Below are 21,253 nucleotides of genomic sequence, written 5' to 3' on the forward strand. Positions count from 1 at the left end.
AACACACCAATGCCAGAGCATTTTTAGGACAGTGAGGTTACTCTTGATGATCCTACAGTGGTAGATACATGCTATGACACCTTTGTACAAACCTACAGAATGGACAGCACCAAGTGTGAACCCCGACATAAACTGTGGACTCTGGGTAATAATGAGTTGTCAATATACGTTCCCCGTGGGTTGTAACAAAAATACCATGTGTGGGGGCAGAGGATGTATGGGAACTCTCTGTACCTTCTGCCCAATTTTGCTGTGAACCTAAAACTGCTCTAAAAAATAAAGTCTATTTAAAAGGAAAAAAAAAATACCAGTGTCAGAGCCCCACCCCCATCTCTCAAAAAACACAATTGAGCAACGTGACAGGGATGAAACCTTTGCCACTGGGATTGTTTGGTTTTTTTGTTTTGTTGTTGTTGTTGGTGGTGGTGTTGTTTTTTAAGCTTCCAGGCTTTTCTAACGGGTGGCCAGCGCTCAGAAGCACTGACTTCAATAAGCATTAGCCCTTGTGTCAATGCGAGTGTGCTCGGGGAACAGGCGAGGGGATGGTCTTTGCCTGGGGACGCATGGGGAGTGGTTTCCTCGTTTGGCACAGAAGCACTGCACTTCTGACAGTTTTCTGAGCCTCTGGGAGCAAGGCAGATCCACCACAGATTCTTTGATCAAGCAATGGACAAACTGATTTCAGAAAGGAAAAAAATCTGTGGCATCACTACCACCAGGCTTCATTAATAGACGACTGACTCCTCTTACCAAGATAAGTCAGAGACCTGCCCCCTGCCTTGCCTCCCCTCACCCTCCTTTACTCTTTTTAGATGGGGTCGCCCCAGCTGGAGTGCACTGGCTGTTCACAGGTGCATCACAGCTCACTGTAGCCTCCGAACTCCTGCCCTCAAGCGATCCTCCCGCCCGGCCTCCCGAGGTGCTGGGATTACAGGCGTGAGCCACGGCTCCTAGCCCCTCCTTTGTTTATTCTCTTTCAATGGACACATTACATAGTTGCTGGTTTGTTAAATGTCTGACTCCTCCTATTATCCCTGTCCCATGAGATCAGGGACCCCAGTGTTGCTGTATCCCCTGGGTCTAGAACAGTCTCTGACACATAGTCAGCCTTCTACTGGATGGCTCCTCTGCTCTCTCTGGGCTTTGGGTGACCTATAAAGTGTAATGAGTGGCCTAGACCAATTGGATTTGACCAATTAAAGTAGGTAGGTCTTAGGGGTGGGACTTCAGCATGAGTTTTGGTTTTTTTAAGAGTTCCCCTGGACTCATGTATAGGCAGGAGTGGGCCAACCCTGAGGGCAGGGCTTCTTGTGTGTTCAGCGTGCACACGGATCACTTGGGATCTCATTCCAACATTCTCATTTGCTAGGTCTGGCGTGGGAGCTGGGATTCTGCCATTCCAGCATGCTCCCAGGAGATGCTGATGCTGTTGGTCCAAAATCAAGCTTTGAGCGGCATTGTCTTAAAGTTGTTTCCTGCCCTGTGACTCCAACATTTCTATAAAAGGTGAACGTCCCTTTATTAAATTCTCAGGAAAATATCAGCTGTCACTCGACTTGCTGCTCAATTTGAGCTGAGTTCCTTAGTCAATGCCTGGCAAGCTGTCCCCACATGCAGCTCTGTGAGTGTTAAGTGTTGGTTTTGCTTTTTTGGAAAACACTAATTGCTGGACCCGGGGCAGGGGGAGTGAGCAAAGCCAGACAGGAGAACTTCTCTCTCAAAAACAGGCTCCGAGACCCGTGGTCAGGGAAGAAACCCATCACGATTCAATTGCTTCTCTTTGTCTGCTGTTCTGTCATCAGGGCCTCGGTGCCTGCTGTGTCCTGTGCCCCTCTTTGTCTTCTTAATCTGACTGTCTCATTATACCTCCACCTTGCTGCTGTCTGCGGGTGCCTGCGGGGCGAGTAGAGGTGGCAATTGTCCGCAAACAGGAAACAGAGAACCTGGGGGAAGGCTCGTTAGGGCTGTCAAGGAGGCTCTAACTGGGGGAGAGTCTCCAGCCTGCTGGAGCAGCAGCCCCAGGGAATGGGAATGACAAGGACAGGAAGGGAAGCAGCCACATGATGACTAGCTGCCCTGACACCCTGCCGTTCAAATGGTGACAGGAGCTGCTGACACGGTGGCCCTCTCCTACAGGTCAGAACTAGATGTTCTCTGGTACTAAAACCCGTGATTTCTAATCAGCAAGACTCTGCCCATCTTTTCAGTCTTTTCAGAAGTGCCTGCCCTGATTCTGTGATTACTAAGTAGGACTGTGCCCCAATTGGCTCAAGAACTTCCCTAATGTTTCTGCTCTATCCTTGGTTCTCGGAAGGTGTTGATGGAGTGACAATTTCAGACACATTCAATGCGTGTCCAATTTCCAGTGACTGATGCACCTTTCTGTGGCTGTCCCAAGGTCTTGGGAGGGGCTCTCGGATCAATCTGTCGCCTGCCCCCAGACTAGCATGATTTGCCCTCAGGAGTCCCCACTGTGGTGAGAGCAGCTGCCCAAGTTCCGGTCCCCAGGAAAGGGTGAGTGAGTATCCCTGGGCCTGGCCTATGACCATTCACCTCTCGGAAACACTTACCTACTAAAGTCACAACCAGAATATGATGACAGGCAGTGGATTCTCAGAGGGGACCCATCACCCTGGGGACTAAATGGGAGTTTCTCGTCATACCCTCGGGCTCCAGGTGTCATCTGAGTAATGGCCTTGATGCATACCTGCTGAATTCATTCGGAAGAATGTCACAGGAGGCTGCCTCAGCTCTGTGCTGGGAACACAGAAGCCTTCTGGGTGCCAGAAAGTTCTACCAGTCATCCTTAAGACTTGTTAGACCTACTTAAGCTCACAGGAACACGAAGTTCACAATATGCTTTCCAATCTTGGATGAAAAGCATTTTCTCTCTTAGCCAAGACATAGCAAGACTCAGTCATCTTTATTTCTACCCAATGATTCCTTGGTCAAGCACATTAATTACATTTTACCCTCCAAAAAGGAAATAGCAGAGAGAAAAAATACTGCCTTTCTTACCTCAAAACTGTCCTATTTTAATTAGTTCCAAAATTATAGTTCAAGGTGCAGAGCATGTTTAAAGCACACAAATAATAAATAATTAAATACTGATTATTTATTGAATATTGTAAATTTTTTCCTGTGTTGATTTAATCCTCATAACAACCCTATTAAGCAGGTACTATTATTGTCCCCATTTTACAGGTGAGGAAACTGAAGCACAGAGAAGTAACTTGCCCAGGATGATACAGTTTGTGGATCTGGGATTTAATTCCAGATCTTCAGATCCTGGTTCCCAATGCTGGAAATAATATTCTGTCCTTTGTAAGGGAAGGTGTTGGTGACAATTCTACTATTAGCAGGTTACGTGCTTTGAGGTATTTCTTCCAAGAGAGGGAATATCTTTAACTGATTCACCTATACTCACTTGCCCAGCCTCATTCACAACCAATAACTCGTGTTTTTCTGATGTCTAGCAAAGGATTCAGGTTTCCTTGGGTGAACATGAATAGAAAGAGGCTGACGGCCGTTCTGGGGGCTAGACGGAGCATTTGGCACAGACCAGCACAAACAATTCTCACACCAGAGTGGCTTGAGGAATGTAATGTAGTGTCCCAAGGATTCTGGGGCTATCTGCCCATGGGGATGTGAGGAGTAGCTGGGAAGACTGACACATTACTGAAGTCACAGATTCCACCTTCTAAAAACCATCTGAACAGGGTTGCGAGTATGAGCACATATAACAAAAACAGCTTACACCCTTGTGTCTGGTTAAATACCCATTTCTTTTTCTGTGTCTGTTTCCTCCACGGGACTGTGAGGTCATGGAAGACTTTGCATCCCCTATTTAGCGCTGTGACTAGAGCATATGACGTGCTCTTAATGCTTGTTGGATAAACGAATGGTTAAGAATGAAAAAAAGATTATTCTCCAGGCAAGGGGAAGCCACAGATGGTTTTTCTGAGCAGGATAAAAAATTTGCAAATAGGTGATTTAAAAGATTAATTGAGCATTCTATTAATGGATGGAGGGTGCAGTAGATTACAAAATTTGGCACTAATTTCTCTCATCTGAGTATGCATCCCTTGTTGTAGTGTGACCTTGCCTTTGCACTCTTCAAGAGCTGGAGGCTATTTTCCTGCCTCTTTTTTTTTCTTAATTTTATTTATTTTTATTGGAGATGGGAGGTCTCATTATATTGCCTAGACTGGGCTCAAACTCCTGGGCTCAAGTAATCCTTCTACTTCAGCCTCCATAATAACTGGGACTATAGGCATGCTCCTGCCATATCTTCCTGCCTCTTAAAGCTGGGTTGGCCCTGTGATTGCTTTGGCAGGGGCATGTGACAGAAATGGTAAAGGGGTGGAGCTCAAGAGGTCCTGCGGCTCCATTATCTTGGAATGCTGCCCTGACACTGCCCTCTAAGGAAGCCAGTTCCAACCTACTGGAGGATGAGAGCCCAGGTGGAAGAGAGCTGAGTGGCCCAGCCAACAGCGGCACCAATTGCTGGGCCTGTCGGGGAAGCCATATTGGACCTTCTGGCCCAGCCAATCCCCAACCCGGCCCAAGTGGCATGAATGAGCATGAAGGAGCCAGGCACAGCCAGCAGAGAACAACCCAGCCAGCCCTCAGAACCACGAGGAAGGATAAACTGCTGCTCTTTGAAGGCCCTCAGTTTCGTGGTGGTTTGCTACATTTTCTCAACCTCAGTGCTCTTGACATTTTAGATTGGCTCATTCCTTATTGTGGGGGGGGCTGCCCTGTGCCCTGCCCAATGTTTAGCAGCATCTTTGGCCTCTCCCCAGTAGATACCAGCAGCACTCTACACTCTCCAGTCGTGACCATCAAAAATATCTCCAGACATTGCCGAATGTCCCCTTGGGGCAAAAACAAAAATGACCCAGAAAACCTTACTGATTTCTCCTTCAAATCCTGGAGTAATCAATATCCAAATTGGGGCAGAGCTGAAAAATATTCTTTGCCTCTTGACCCATAGACGCCTCCCAGATGGTCTAGATGCACCCAGCTGGTGTGCTGGAACCAGCACTACATTGTCAGACGACTCTGGCCAGACCTGTGCCATGGTAGGAAAATGGCTGCACTTCCTTTTACCAGACTGCTCATGTACACCATGTATTGGCTTCCCAGGGCTGCCAATAAACTACCACAAACTGTGGCATAAAGCAACAGAAGTTTATTCTTTCACTGTTCTGGCAGCTCGAAGTCCAAAATCAAGGTGTCATCAAGGCCAGGCTCCCTCTAGAGGCTGCAGGGAGGGGTCTTTCCGTGCCCCTTCCTAGCCTCGGGTGCTTGCCGGCAATCCTTGGCATTTCTTGGCTTGCTGTCGTATCACCCCTAACTCTGCCTCCGTCTTCACAGGGCGTGTTCCCTCTGTGTGTCTCTGTGTCTGTTTTCTCTTTTTATGAGGTTACCAATCACTGAATTAGGGCCCACCCTAATCCAGCAGAAGCTCATCTTAACTAATTATACCTGTAAAAATCCTATTTTCAAATAAGGTAGCATTCCGAGGTTCCAGGTGGACATGGGTTTGCGGGACACTGTTCAACCGTGTACACTCTATAAGCAGAGGTTTGTGGTGACTGTGCTGTTCTCCTGGCGGGTGCTCTGCAGGGCCGGCCCCCGGCCCAGACGCTGCCAGGGCTGTGCTGCCCAGAGAGCCAGAGGGGCTGCCTCACCCTCGTCTGCCCAGGTGCTGGCTGGGCTTTGCTATCCTGCCCTGTCCCCTCACCTCCCTCCTGCTCTCTCAGCACCACGGTGGCGTGATTGCCACCATCAAAGGAGGTCTCCTTGCTGAGGAGGGGGTATATCTGTCTAGGTGTGGGTTCCTGGACAGATTTTTATCTGTTGCTTTGCTGCCTCTCTTTAAGTTGTGTTTGTAAGAGACCACAATTCCCCATTTGTATACACATGGTTGCAATTTGCTTTCACTATGAGGTAGAAAACATCTATTTGCATTTTCCTCCCGCCTCCCCCAGCTCCCACATCCTTTGAAAAAAAAGAAACAAAACTCTTTTTCAAGCTACGGTGCATACCATAATGTGATTATTGATGTTCTCTCTCCCTTTGAACACGTTCTTGGCTATCTATTTCTCTCTCCTGCCAAGCACACTTGACCTGTGGTGATGTAAAGGTTACAGCAGCACTGATAAGTCCCTTCCATGCCTGAAGTGCCAGGTTCATGAGATTAGTGTGGTATGAGGAGGGAGTGCAGTGAGGACAGGGCAGAGGGGACTCCGGGGTAGAGGAAACAGAGAAAATCAAAAGGTCTATAAATACAACGGTCGGGCTCCCAGCCTCAAAGCACGACTGCAGATTAGAGTTGTTAAATCAAAAAAGCCCTTGGGAAACACAGAAACAGGAGCTTTCAAATATCTAAGAACTCAGATTTAATGACCCAAAGACCAAACTAGGGTAGATAAAGAAAAGTACTTTTCTTTGGGCTATGAGCTAATCCAGTGGTTTATGGTGCATGGTAGACAATTTGAGACTAATATTCTAACTAACAACTAACTTTTAATTTTTGCATGGCATTTGCACAAAATACCATTCATTTTCCTAACCAGCACTTAACATACTTGTGTAAGTCAAATTACTTTGCAGATGAACATTTAGAATGAGAGCATTTTTCATCTTGGGCAACATGTTGGAATCACCTGGGATTTAGATCTACTTGGTCAAGGGTGAAGCCCAAGCATTAGTGGGTTTCCAAAGCTCCCCAGGCAATGCTAATGGGCAGCCACAGTTCAGAACTACTGGTGTAAAAAGTCAGAACTTTCAAAGATCATTAGTACCTAGTATATTTACCACTAAGTAGCAAAATGGGACCCCATCTATTATCCAATTGCTCTACCACAACTTCTTGCATTAGGACTGAATACTTTTCTCAGTAGGTGGGCTGCTTTTCCAAATGGCAGGCCAGGAGCCCCAGGAGCTTGGAAGGAGTGGATTCTGGTCCATTAAGCCATCAATTTTTGCCATGAACCACTGCCCTGCTGGACCTCAGAGCAGACTCCCTGCCCCTTCCACAGTGCAGGTTCCTTTCCTAAGTTTTTCCTCCCTATGTTGTGTGTTTCCCACTTTGACCTACACAACGTAAAACATTAATAGCAAATCTCAGTTCTTAAAAGAACACACATCAAACATCTCTTCTGGCTAAAATATGAATATGATATTTTGGTTTAGTGTGAGACTAAAATTAATCAATCAAGAAATATGTACTAAGTGCTCAGAGGGAGACAAGCAAGGGTGGGAAACACACAAAGAAATTCAGTGGGTAGAGCCTCAGGGATCTTACCAGGGTCAGCAAACTATAGCCCACAGGCCAAATCTGGCCCTTCGTCTGTTTTTGTAAATAAAGTTTTATTGGTACACAACTATGCTCTTTTGAAAAAAGAAAGCATATTTTCTATGGCAGAGTTGAATAGTTGTGGCCTATACTGCAACTGGTCTGCAGAGCTTAAAATATTGACTGTCTGGCCCTTTATAGAAAAAGTTTGCCAGCACTGATCTAGACAAACTAACAACAACTATAGATAGATAGGTAGGTAGGTAGAGAGATAGGTAGGTAGGTAGGTAGATAGATAGATAGATAGATAGATAGATAGATAGATAGATAGATTAGGTAGAGACATAGGTAGATAGATGGATACATCTATCTGTCTATCCCCAACAAATATTTATGTTGCAGGCACTGTATCAGGCTCTAGGGGGATGCATTTGTATAAAAAAGAGAGGACTCCTGCCTCCTGTGAGACCCGCAGTCTACTGAACTATTCATCAATCCTGAGCAATAAATAAGCACCCAAAGGCAGGCCTGTCTAATAAAATCAAAGGAGAAGAGAATGTTTGAGGCTAGACAGATCCATGGGTAACTAGAATCACTGTGAACCTTAGAGGCGGATTCTTAGAGTGAAGATGCGGAAGGGGAGGCCTTGACAAGACTGGAATGAAGAGGCAGGGAAGTCCAAGCCATGGACAAAGGGCAGCAAATGCCAATTTGGCTGCCTCCCAGGTAAACTGGAGCAGTGAGGGGAAGAATGGCTTTGTTTGTTCACCACTTGTCTTCCATGCTGGAGTTGAAGTCCCGTGAGGGTCCAGACAACGTCTGTGGTAGTCACCTCCATCTCTGGCATTCAGCCAGATGCTTGGCATATAGTAGGTGCCTGATGATTATCTAAAGAAGACTAGGTGAATGAATAGATATCCTGAGTGTCAGGCTAGATATGCTCAGTCAGATGAATCAAGCATTTCAACCATGGTAAAATGGTCTCTGATATTACTTTAAAACCAAAGGGTGGATGGGAGATAAGGAAGTCAGTGTTTGTTGGACAACCACTACTTAACACAACTTCTACAGGCATTAAATCCTTTAATTTTCTCAGTCACCCTTTTGTTTTACAGATGCAGAAATTGAGTTTCAGAGAGGTTAAATAACTGGCCAAGGTCACACAGAGAAAATGGTGGGGCTGGAATTCAACAAGTCTTATTTTTTTATTCTCAGACCCAAAGCTATTGGCACACGCCCGTGCCTATCAGTCATCTTCATGCCGTGTTCTGCAGAAGCCTCATGCTCCTCAGAGCCCCCACGAGAAACTATGACCAATTCACTAGTGTTGGGGACCAAGAACACAGACGACCTGCCCAACGTCAACCAGAGTGGTTCACATTTTCTCTACTTGACGTACCAAGTTTCCTGATTTCATTGGAACAAATAGTTCTTGGGGGAACAAAAGAGAATTAGAAACCACTGCACGGGACCACACTACTTCCTAAAATAAAGCCAGAAGCTATGGTTTCTAGCCTTAACTCCGTCACCTATTTGCTGTGTGATCAGAGTCAGCCCCTTCTCCAAAGGTGACATGATAATGCCGATATCCTTTCACACTTTCTTGCCTTTCTACAGAGAACAAGCCTAAATGAAAAGCTCATTTAATGAATGAGAATGTCTGGATCACCTTGAATAAGATTCCAGATAAAGTTTAACTCCATCCACGGCAGCAAATTAGGGGAGTATAATTAGTTCCTGGGCAGAGCTCAGTAAATCGTCACTGCTGAATGCCTTGGCTGGTGCCTGCCAATAGCTTCTAAAATTAGGCCTCCAAAAGCAAACAGGAGCCAATCTTTTGGCCTTACCTCATAGGAACCAGCACATGACAGAATACAGGGATATTAGTAAACAGTCCACAGGGGCGCAACCACTTACCGTGAGAGATGTAACACATGAATATACTGATTCTCAAAGAATTCGTAACAGGAAACAATGCCACACTCATCTATGGCTTGACCATTCTTAAACCAAGTTACCTCCGGTTTGGGCTGACCTGATGACAAAGAAATAAGAATATGCTTATTACTTTAAGTATTTTTTAGAAAAAGTCACAAAGCTATGAACAAGATTGGGCAGTAAGCATTAGGGATGCACACGGTGGATTATGTCAGTTGGGGAACTGAGAAGCCTTCCCTTCACTCATAGAAATGTGTTATTCAGTAAACACTATTGAGCATGTTCTCTAAGACAGTCCTGTGCTGGGGGGTGTGAATACAAAATGCAAAACTCTATTCCTGATCCCAAGCAGCTATTAAGAAAAAGTATCCAATACTTGGAAATAAGGCAAAAATATGAATGGAATCTTTTTTCAGTGTCATATGGGGGGAAAGGCCCAACCAAGAATAATCTTGGGGCATATACTTTCAACCAATATTTCAACCAATGGTAACTACTGACTAAAAATCCCAGATTTAGTGAAGTTATATGTTAACTTGTAGTTTTTTATCAAATAGAGATGCAAATAATTTCCATCTAGCAGAAAAGATAATATCTTACGTTATGGTTTATTGCCTTATAGGTTATTAACCAGTGTTACACCTAAGCCAGCAATTTTATCCTAACATTACTTTATTAAATTGCCTATAAATACCTAGCTCCTCAGGCCTTAATACTTTCTGGTTTCCTCTTTAATTAATAAGTTGAATAAAATCTTTGAAATGTTCATTTCATATTTGCATAGGAATCAGTTTACCTTTTCTGAAAATTACTCAACAGTGCTCAAAGTTGAGTGTGTTAGTTATGGTACAAAAGAGAGAAGAACGAAGTAGACTAGTAAATGCCATTTTCTTCCTGAGGATGAACAAGTCTGGAATATAGGTTGCCCAGGCTGGTACTATGCATATGTGACTGATGTCAGCACAAAAATTGACCTACGCTTTCTCCCTCAGAAGGGTTCATCCTTTCCTGGTGATCATTAACAGGATGGGATGCCACTGGGCTAATCTGGTAAAACCCTAAAACCCCCAGGAATTTCATTTACCCCTTGGGATTTTTTTCCATCTTGTTATAGGGCAGGAAGGTTTCCAGTGTGCTTCAAAGAACTTTATCTTTTTAACATTTTTTTATTTTTTAAAAATTTTGTGTAGAGACAGAGTCTCACTATGTTGCCAAGGCTAGTCTTGAACCCCCAGCCTCAAGCAATCCTCCTGTCTCAACCTCCCAAAGTGCTGAGATTATAGGTGTGAACCACCATGCCCAAAGAGCTTTCTCATTAGCTTCCATGCCACTAAAAATTTATCAAAATGTGTCAGGAAGGAAAGGAAAGCCTAGTATTTGGAAACAATGCATCATTCCAAATCCATCCCAGGAACGTTCTTGTGTTCCTGTCTTATTTATTGTATGATTTTTGGCAAGCAACCCCAGAGACCACGAAGATAAAAACTCTATGTTATTCATAGGCCATAGACAAAGTCCATGAGACCTGCACCCCGGGTGGGACCTAGAAATGCTCAGCGTCCCTGTCCCTCCCTCTCTGTGTCTCCCAGCTGGGCCACCTCTGTGCCAATGCCACCTGAATGTGCTTTGGGCAAACTTTGGGTTCTTTCTCCTTGCCCCCTCCTTCAGGCAGGTGCCTGGGTAGTTGTCCCTGGGGCTAGGAGCAGATAGGCCCCCACACAAGGATAAATCCTTCTCCAGCCGCTGCTGGCAGACGGAGCCTCTTACAGGCAAATGACTCAACCACCAAAAATGGGCTTCTCTGAAAAACCACCAAAGGGGTTGCTGATTAAAATTCATTTCTGCCTGTTCTTATCAGCCTTGTGTCTACCTTTCAGTCAGTTTTATTAGATGTCTTTTTAGGAAGCACTTAATTGCTCTTTTTTGTGTGTATACATGACTTTTTTGAAGAAAGTATATAAAATACACATGAGCCAGGCTTGGGGAATTCATTCTGAGCTCTCGGACTTCAGACTGATCGGGGCTGGCTGGTTTCCCCCAGTCTCCTAGTGGCTGACGGGTTTTTTCCCTTGGTGCAGTGTAGATTTGAACAATCAGCCAGAAATGACGCTTGCGTAGGGAAGTGGTATCTTGTACCTTGTGGGTGGTTCTCTTTTCTCCCTGCACTTGCTGGAAACCTCACCTGAAAATCCTCCCCTGGTTTCTTTTGAACCTACCTGTGGGTCATATAGTGAGAGCCACCTCCTGAAGGTTTCAGGAGTCTCTAGCTAAGGTGTGTGGGGACCAGAAGCCAAGTTCAGGGTTATGTCCAAACACATGGGGGCTCTACTCTGAAGACTCAGGGTCAACCTGCACCTCTTCACCTGTCTGAATGGCGATCATCCAGCTTGGAGAGAGAAAGCTCTTGGTGTGTGTAGCTCACAGTTCCACACTCCAGCCTCTAGGCTGGAGACCAGGCTTTATTGTGACTTCGCCTTAAGGAGGGTGGCCACGTCCCAGGCTGGCCCATCTCTCCGGACTTAGGAAAAAGGGGGTCAAGAGAAGAGTATTCTGTCTTCCCTCAAGAAACACCACTGGTGCCTTCACATTTTTAAGAGTAGAGACATAACCGAAGAAAGAAAAGAGAACCACCCACAAGGTACAAGGTACCACTTCCCTCTCCAATTATTTTGTTTCTATTTTCTTTTAATGATAAATCCTTTTACTATTGGGGATACCAACACTTGATCAACTCTGAGTCAGTTATTCTCCAACCCAGAAGAGATTCCAGTCCCCTGTTCTTTCTCCACTGGGCACCCTTTGCCTCAGTTTTAACCTTTTCACTGCTTATTAGCACGTCTGAAGAAGGCAAGCGGTGGGGGGTCCAATTTAGCCAGTTTGGGAAAATCAGTTACAAAGTAACAGAAGAAGAGTTGAATATATTTACTGAAATGAAGTGATTCATGCCATTCCTATTGCTACAGGAAATCAAGAGTGGAGTATCTGAAAAAGTAACCAGCGTGAGAGCAGCCTAGCCCAGAACCGCAACGTGAAGTGTAGATCACTAAGCCGTCCCCAGGAGTCCCTGGAAGAAATCCTTCAGAAACAAATCTTAGAGGATTTAGTTGATTCATCAATTACTCAGAAAAAATTTCCAAGGTAATTTTCCCAAACGATGTTTTAATAATGCGTTTGTGAGCCAAGAAACCTGGGCTGCAGGGGGATTTTAGAGGGTGATTAGCTAGTCTAGGGACAGTTACCCGATATTATGCAGCGGAGCACAATGTCTGACTTCTCAGGAACGTTCTGGGAAAGCAATGTAGACACAAAACATGGTGCACGCCTCTGCGGCCTCCCGGAGTCTGTCATCCTTTCATGCCACGTGAATCTGAAAAATAAAAATCCCCGACACTACCATTTATTCTGGGATTTCTCTGATCTTCTTACAAATGCCAGAAACCCCACAGTGCCGCTCTGCCGGCTCACTTGCACTCAAGCCAGTGGGCGGCCTTTCCCAAGCGTGGTGTTGCTGGCCTTCGGGCGGGATCCTGCCAAATGTTCTGTCACGGGGTGGGGCAGGGGACTCCCATCGAGGACCCCTAGTCCTATAGTCCTAGGCAGATCTCAGGGCAGCCAGAGCTCAGACTGAGAGTGAAGAATCACCCAAGCCTACAGCAAATGCCACCTCCTCTCATTCCTCTTTCTTTCTCTCCTTAAAGTCGTTTCATATTTGCTGAATAAAAGTGCCTAAGCACCTTTACCTCCAAAAAAGAGAAGCTGATTGCATTCAAATGAAACTCCAGGTGGGAGATATTTTGAAATTGAGAAACTACTGCTCCTTCCAAACACCAGACGGGTGCCCCAGGGGAAGGCAGCGTCTGGGCTCGCATTTTTGAGCAAGCATGCCTTCATTGCTACAGCAGGCATTAAACACTTGATCAGTCACCAGATGTGTTATTTCATCGAATCTCTTTAAACTACTTACAGGATAGTTATTAATGCCTCTTACATTTTACAGATGAGGAACCCAAGGCTCAGAGAGGTTCAACAACTTGCTCGAGATCACACAGCGCAAGTGGCTGCCACCCTGGGACCGCCTTTCAAGGCTGTGCAGGCTGACACCTTTGGTGTGGAAGGTGCTGCTGAAGCTGTGCAGTGCACAACTCCTAGTGCCACTCGGCCAGATCCACCCTTTGTGGGGCCCCAAGCTTGGAAATAGCATTTAGCTCTATCCAAACTGTAGTGTGCCACTTCCTACCGTGACGAGCAGCTCTCCCACACCACGGGGCTCAGACAAAGGCAGGCACCACACTGCGGGGCGGTTAGGAACTGCAAACGGCGAACCCAGGGATGCTGAGGGCCCCACCACAGAAGCCTGAGCTAAGCTCTTGGTGGGAGAGGCTGGATCCAAACAGCACAGCTGAGTCGCAGAAGAGGACACGCATTTCCATATGGGTGTCAGTAACCGCTTCTTAGCCATTTAGAACCAATTCTTTCGTCCCAGTTTCCAGGTTGTCTCAGATACCCTGAGAGCCGGGTTGCCAGAGACAAGTTCCTTTGCAAACTCTTCGAGGTTTCAGCAATACCTAAAAGCTTTCCGGTGAGTAGGAGTGAGTAGAGGGAGAGGGAACCTGGGTGCGAGGCAGATGACGTCTGGGGGCTTTGCCTCAGTAGCAGGATCAGCTACAGAACTTGCAGGGCCCAATTCAAGATGAAAAAGAGGGGTTCCTTGTTCTTTTTTAAGATGGTGACAACAGAATATTAAATGAAGCACGGGGCCCCCCTGGACTCAGGCTTCAGCCCGAGAGGAGGGCCGTGATTTGTAGACACCACCCTCGGAACATTCTGCCCACAAATGCCTGCTGGCGCTTTCCTCTGAGGCCTCTCCTGCTGCTTTGGGAGTTCCCGCAGCATTTCCTTAATCTCAAGATGTTCTGTTTAGAGATGAAGTGGGAACCATATTTCCCAAAAGCATTCCCGAGCTGCCCCTACATGAAACCCCCAAGCTTTCTGAATAGGAAGGTAAAAAAAATATTAGTGTAGAAGACACCGCCTACTCTTCCTCAGGAAGAGTGTGTGCAGGAAGCAACTTCATGCGTAGACCTCAGGTTAAACTAATTCACCTAATGGGTAGAAAGAGCTACAGCTCTTCAACTTCACAAAGTTGAAATGACACGGTAGCATCTTAAAGGAAGAAAACTGCTTGGGTGTGGGGCAGACCACATCAGCCGGGAGAGAGGATTGAGAAAGGAGCTTGGAGAATTCCATGGCTGCTAGATGGAAGATTGAGAGGGAGAGATTAAAAAGAAGATTTTAAGAAACTGTGCTTTGTGATTGAAAACTGGCTACTTTTGATGTTCTTTATCAAAGACTGGACTTGCATTTCCACTTATTTTCGGTTACAGGACTTCTTAAATGCAGCGGTGCAGAGACTGGACCACGTGGGGTCCCTAGCCAATATGCATTGTATTTCAGAGTAGAGAAAGCCCCTCTCAGCATAGATGAAAAATTAGTTGCATAGAACAGGAAGAAAATTCACCTGCAAGATGGCAAATAAATACTTCCATTCCAGTTTAGGTTACAAGTACATTTGGTGCTTAAGGAACTGACACCCATTGGTATAGAAAGCACAGATTTAACACATATTATTATTTACTTAGAAGTCATAATAATGTGTAATGGAAAGTTGTTCCCAACTAGGTTGAAAAAAGCATCTAAAAATAATTCAAAAAGACAACTTTTATGATACCCATCTTGTGCAAGAATGAAAATGTTTAAAGAAAACTTGGTGAGTGCTGTTGAATTATTGTAATGAACAAATGATAAACCAGCAAGAGTATGAGCCCAACAGAACGCAGAGAACCAAGAACAACCAGGGGTAACAGCTGTCTTCTCACCGCTGAGGAAATGTGGGTCCACTCTGGCAAAACCTGGAGGGAAGAAAAGGCTGTTCTGTTCACATCAGTGTTATTTGCTCACCGAATCTCAGAGGTTCGAGCTGATGATAGAAGCTGGGGCTGAGGATTTGATTTGAAATAAAAAGTTGATATTTCTCAGCAGGAATGAACAAATAATTTTGGTGCTCAATATAAGCATACGGCAAAAATAACAAAATCTAAATCCAATTTTAAATTATTTATGATATTTCACAGCTAGTAGTGCAAATTGTGTTCATGTGCTGCTCATCTACTGTCCTGGGCTCAGCACAAGGTAGGGAACAAGCACTGGCAAACATATGACAGTGTGACAGTGTGCCTTCAAGTTGGAACTGCCAGCTCATGTGACTTGTTGACCCGTAGAGATGCTGATGTCTCTCCACATCTCTCTCTCTCTCTTTAACAGCTTTAGTGAGATATAATTCACATACCGTACAAGTCACCCATCGAAAGTGTAGAATTCAGTGGCTTTCAGTATATTCAGAACTGTGTAGCCATCACCACAATCCATTTTAGAACATTCTCCTTACCCCAAAAAGAATCACTAGACCACTTACCTTCCGTTTCCCCGTTCCTACCCCCTGCCCCACAACACACACACAGCCCGAGGCAACCACTGACCTACTTCTGTCACCATGGATTTGCCTATTCTGGGCATTGCATATAAATAGAATTTTTCACTTAGCGTAATGTTTTCAAGGTTCATCCGTGTGGTATCCTGTGTCAGTATTTCATTCCTTTTCATGGCCGATGGGCAGCACTTCTTAGGAGCACCTGTGGGGCAGAAGGACGACCACCCTAACTGTCCACATTCGTAGGGGGCACATAGGGGGCTGTCATGGCTGGAAAACGCTCTCCTGACCAGGAGGCATCATAGACCTGTGGACCAAACCCAGGCTTTGTCACCTGCCAGGGACAAATCTACATGCAGCTCTGCCACTTACCTGGGCAAGGAATTGAGCCTGTTTCCTCCTCTGTGAGAGGAGGTAATGATGACTTTCTAAGGATTAGATATAATGTATGTAAGTTGCCTTGTAAGAATCTGTTACGTGATTGGTTTTCATCACAGTAATCAGCAGAGTGTAAGGAAAGACTTCACTTGTTTCATCAATTTCCTTTTCTGCTGTGGGTTACCACAATGATTTTTTTTTTTAAGTAATACACTAATGAATGTGTAAAAATGTCTCCTGGTGTAATGCTCACCTGCAACAGTAATTTACAGAACATGGGTCCTCCCCGCCCCATGCCTGGAGACCACTGCTGTGGAGGGAGAAGGAAGAAAGGACAAAAGAAGCTATCAGTGGTCGGGCTGACACTGAGGACCTTGTGTGTCATCTGTGACTCCTCCCTAGGTGCCTACTTCCTGACGGTGTTGTCCCACATGTGAAAATACTGACAAACACACACTATTTGACTCACATAGTCAGTTCGGTTACCAGTATCTCAGCCACAGGGCACTGACTGTACTCTGAGAAGGAAAAGGACAGTTAAGTCAGGCCATGGTTCATGTTTCGTGGCTTCTCTGCAGATGAGAACCCTTGATGACAGATTTATCGTCCTCTGCTAAGGATGAACAATCAATATTGAATCACTGGGATTCGTGGAGGAGGTGGTGGGCTTCACAGACAGCCTTGCAGAGACAATGTGTTAACTAGAAAGTATGCTGGATTTGCCTCTGTTTTTCCTTTTTCTTTTTAAAATTTTTTTATGTTTTTTATTTTTAATTTTTTTTTTTAGCTATGTGGTCCATAGCAAGTTTCTTTCTTTTTAAAAATTTTATTTGCCTTTAACTATACAGATCCTAAATGGATACCTTTGTGTTCTTAAAAATACACATAAAAGTAAAGTCCCCTGCAAGCAGCATCCCTCCTTCTCAGTACTCTCCCAAGAGGAAGGATTTGGTATTCTTTGGGGAATTTTTCTATTCATTACATAGATAATCATCCAAATATATAATTTTGTTGTAAGTGTAGCATTAATGGTATATATGTATGTAGATACATATGGTATATACTTTCCTGGCAATCGGCTTATTTTTCTTTAGGTTAAGTTTTGGCAATCTTACAATTTCTATCCAATCCATAAAGGGCTGCATCAGTTTTTAAAAACTGCCGGATGATATTGGTATCTATGGTATAGTAATACCCCACTTTACCTGTCTGCTCTTGTATTGATGTACAGCTTGGCTGGAGTGTTTTAGACTTTCCAGTGTGTCTCAAAGAATATCCTGGTACATGCCTCCCTAGGCACATAAGTGGTTCTCTAGACTGGATACCAAGAAATGGAATTGTTGGAGAGAAGAGTAATCACATATGACATTTTAATAGATACTCCAGAATGGGCAGGGCCCTTAACAGAATAGCAGAGTGATGTGGTCATGCCAGGCACAGCTTCCTACACCTGCTGCCCGGGCTGGAGCTTAGCTCTGCCACTCCGCAGCTCCTCTTCTCTCTGCCTCACTTGCTTCCTCTATAAAACTAAGATAAAAGCATATATATTCATTTGGATGTTAGGAAATTTAAGTGAGTCAGTCTATAGGAAGCTATTCTGAATAGTATCTATGGTAAGCACGACGTAAGTGTTAGCTGCTGTCAGTGGCTTTGGGTTTAACATCAGCAAAATTATAAAAATAATGTCTTTCTCCCAAATTGGTGGAGAACAAGTAAGGCGATAGAAGAGTTATTTGGACATTTAAAACACTTGAATGATGCCAGGTTTTACTTTGGCTGATCTCCATCCCCGCACCTCCAAGACAGCCGGAGGCGTGGCTGCTGTCAGCAGGAAGCCTACTGTCAGCTGCAGGGATCAGAGAAGAGCACACGGCCCACGAGCAGACCATGGGTAACCAGCTCTTAGGGAGCTGGCAGGAAGGCCAGCAGTCAGAGTGCCTTCTCAGTGGGGACAGCAGGGATTAGTTCTGATTACCCAGCCTAATCCAATGGCAATTGTGTCCCTGAATTTGGCATCTCAGTTACTGCAGATTAAGACACCATACCCACTGTCACTGAATACCCACTCCCGTGTTAGTTAGGGAAAGTGCCTTCCCCAAAGACGGTTTCTGGAAATTTGGACAGGGGACGGGGGTTGGAGGTAGACCGTGCAGGGCGAGACAATTAACACATTCTGGGCACCTACTGTGTGTCAGCCCCGAGGCTGAGCCCTTCACAGACATGATCACATTTCATCTTCACAGCGAGCCTACCAGATGGGGGTTCTTTCCTATTTCACAGGTAAAGACTTTAAAGGGCTGGCAAAGCCTAATTTCTCATAGCCTGGAAGTGATGGAGCTGAGATATGAGTCCAAGTTTGTTGGAAACTAAATGGTCGTGCTCTTTCTTGGGTATAACTTTAGGATTGTGAGAAATAGAGGCAAGAAAATAAGCACATGAAAAGCTACTCAACATCATTAGTCATTGGGGAAATGCAAATTAAAACCACAATGAGATACCACTACATACCCACTGGGATGACTATAATAAAACAGACAGCCGAATGTTCCTGAAGATGTGGAAAAGAACAAGAACCCTCCTACATCGCTGGTGGGAATGTAAAAATGGTACAGACACTTTGGAAAACACTTGGGCAGTTCCTTACAAAGTTAAACAAAAAATTTATCAAATGACCCAGAGATTCCACTCCTAGGTATCTTCCCAAGAGAAATCAAAACATGTATGCACACAAAGACTTGCATACCAATGTTCTTAGCAGGATTGTTTATAATAGCCAAAAATTGCAAACAACCTAAATGTCCAATGGAAATAACCTAACTGCCCAACTAGCAAATAGATAGACAAAATGTGGCAGCCATACAATGAAATACTGTTGAGCAACTACAAGAAACAAACTACGGATACATGGTACATGGTACCACATGGATGAACCTCAAAAACATTCTCATTATGCTCATAATGCTCAGTGAAAGAAGCCAGACACAAAGGACCACATAGTGTATAATTCCATGTTTATGAAATGTCCAAAAGAAGCTGCAAGGATAGAAAGCAGATTAGTGGTTGCTAGAGGTGACAGCAGTGGGGAGAAAATACTAATTAACAATAAATGTGCATGAGGGATCTTTTGGGGGTGACTAAAATGTTCTAAAACTGAACTAAGGTGATGGTTGCCCAACTTGGTAAACTTACTAAAAAAAATCATTACATCAGACACATAGAAAGGATGAATTACATAATATGCAAAATAGGCCTTTAAAAGTCAATTTTAAAACTAGAGGCAAGAAGGAGATAAACATTTAATGAGCACTTACTATATTCACTGCAGCATTGCTTGTGATAGCAAAAGATTAGAAGCAACTTAAATGTCCATCAATAGGAATCTGGTTACAGTATATCTAAACAATGGAATGTTTTTGTTGTTGTTAACAACAATGGGAATTTTAAAAGAATGAGATAGTTCTGTATGTGTTGATATGGAATGATCTCCAAGATACATTAAGTGAAATAAACAACATATAGAAGTGCAGAGAATGCTATCACTTGTATAGTAAAACAGAATCATCATCTAATATGCTTGTTTATACATACAATGACTCTAGAAATACACAAGCGACCAGTAGCCTGCTTGCTCTTGGGAGGATCCCTGAGTGTAGGCATGCTAGCTAGGGACAGTGTATATCCTTTTGAATGTTTTGAGTTTATATACGTTACCTAATAAACAAGTAAAATTTAATTTTAAATATTAATAGTGGGCACTCCATGTGCGGACAGTGTGCTGGGTGCACACTCTTTGTCACATAGACATGGTGAATGCTAAGCTGGCTTCTCTTCTTTCTGGATTTGTTTTGATTTTTTTTTTTTTTTTAGTTGGAATAAAGAGTCTTCCCATTGATATTTCTCTTCCTTGCTGTTTAAAATCTGTGGCAGTTTCTAATTCTTTAAAACAAAAACAAAAACAAAAAAAACCTCAACGTTAAATAAAACCCACAGGAGAGTTTAGTACCTCCCTGATTTTACAATTGAAAAATTCACCTGAAACACAGACAGGTTAAGTGACTTTTCCAAGGTCACACAGCTTGTGAGTGGCAGAGTCCAGCTTTCTTGATTCTGACTTTCAATTTATTGTATAGAAAGGATACCTTCCCCTGCCTGTCTTACCCTTGTCCTCCCTCAGGGTAAAGACAGAGAAGACAGGAGAATTTAGGATGCTATAAAGGTGTGTGTGACGGTGTTGTAATCAGATTGACTTCCATGAGCTAATTGGTTAAAATCACTTTGGTTTGAAGTTGAATGTCATGGGCTGACTGTTGTGTCCAATCTAGGAACATGTCATCAACGTTATCACAAACACTTTGTAATAAAGAAACCGTCTCTCTGGCTCCTTCTCCTCTTGTCCTCCACTTTCCCCCAGGCTTCCCGTGTCCCCATACTCACTCCCTTGTAACAAAAACCCCAGAGCAACTCCAAGTTATCCCTCTTGGAGAATGTTTCTTTTAAATGGGACCAAGAGGCGAAACACTGTGGAATTTCAGGCATCAGAATGTACAGGGGAGAACCCGGGAAATCTTAGGCTGGCTTCTGTCTCACTCCCTGCCCAGCAGTGGACAAGAATAAGACCAACCCCGGGTGTCATTAACTCAGCCTGGATTTATTGTACTGAACTAACCACCTCTCATGAAGGTGACCCAAAGAAAACAGCTTGGGTGGGGGTGGGGGGATCGGTGGGATGGAGAGGAGAGTGGCCATGTCACCTCTGCCTCCTCTGCCATCATCCTTCAGCCCAGCCAGGGTGTCTTAGGAGAACAATTTTTATATAATGCCTCCACTTGCCTTATTTTCCGAAGATTTTTTATTCTTTATCTAATCTTGTTTAGTAAATACAGCATGCCTTAGGGATTAGGAGAGTCAAGCCCAATAAAAAAGGCCTCACTGCTGCCTCCAAGGGTTCATTCCGCTCCGAGGCAGGACTATGCTATGGAAGAACATTCTAACTTGTCCTGAGCTGAACTTGAAAGCAGGCCCATGCTAAATCTTTAAAGTATGGACGCTGCTCAAGGCTACGTTATGACTGAGGGGCGAGATGGTATGACTTCAGAGGCCTTTCTCCAAAATATCTGAAACCTCCTAAAGTGGCCACTTCGCTT

The sequence above is a fragment of the Lemur catta genome, chromosome 16, assembly GCF_020740605.2.
Source record: "Lemur catta isolate mLemCat1 chromosome 16, mLemCat1.pri, whole genome shotgun sequence".
NCBI lineage: Eukaryota > Metazoa > Chordata > Mammalia > Primates > Lemuridae > Lemur > Lemur catta.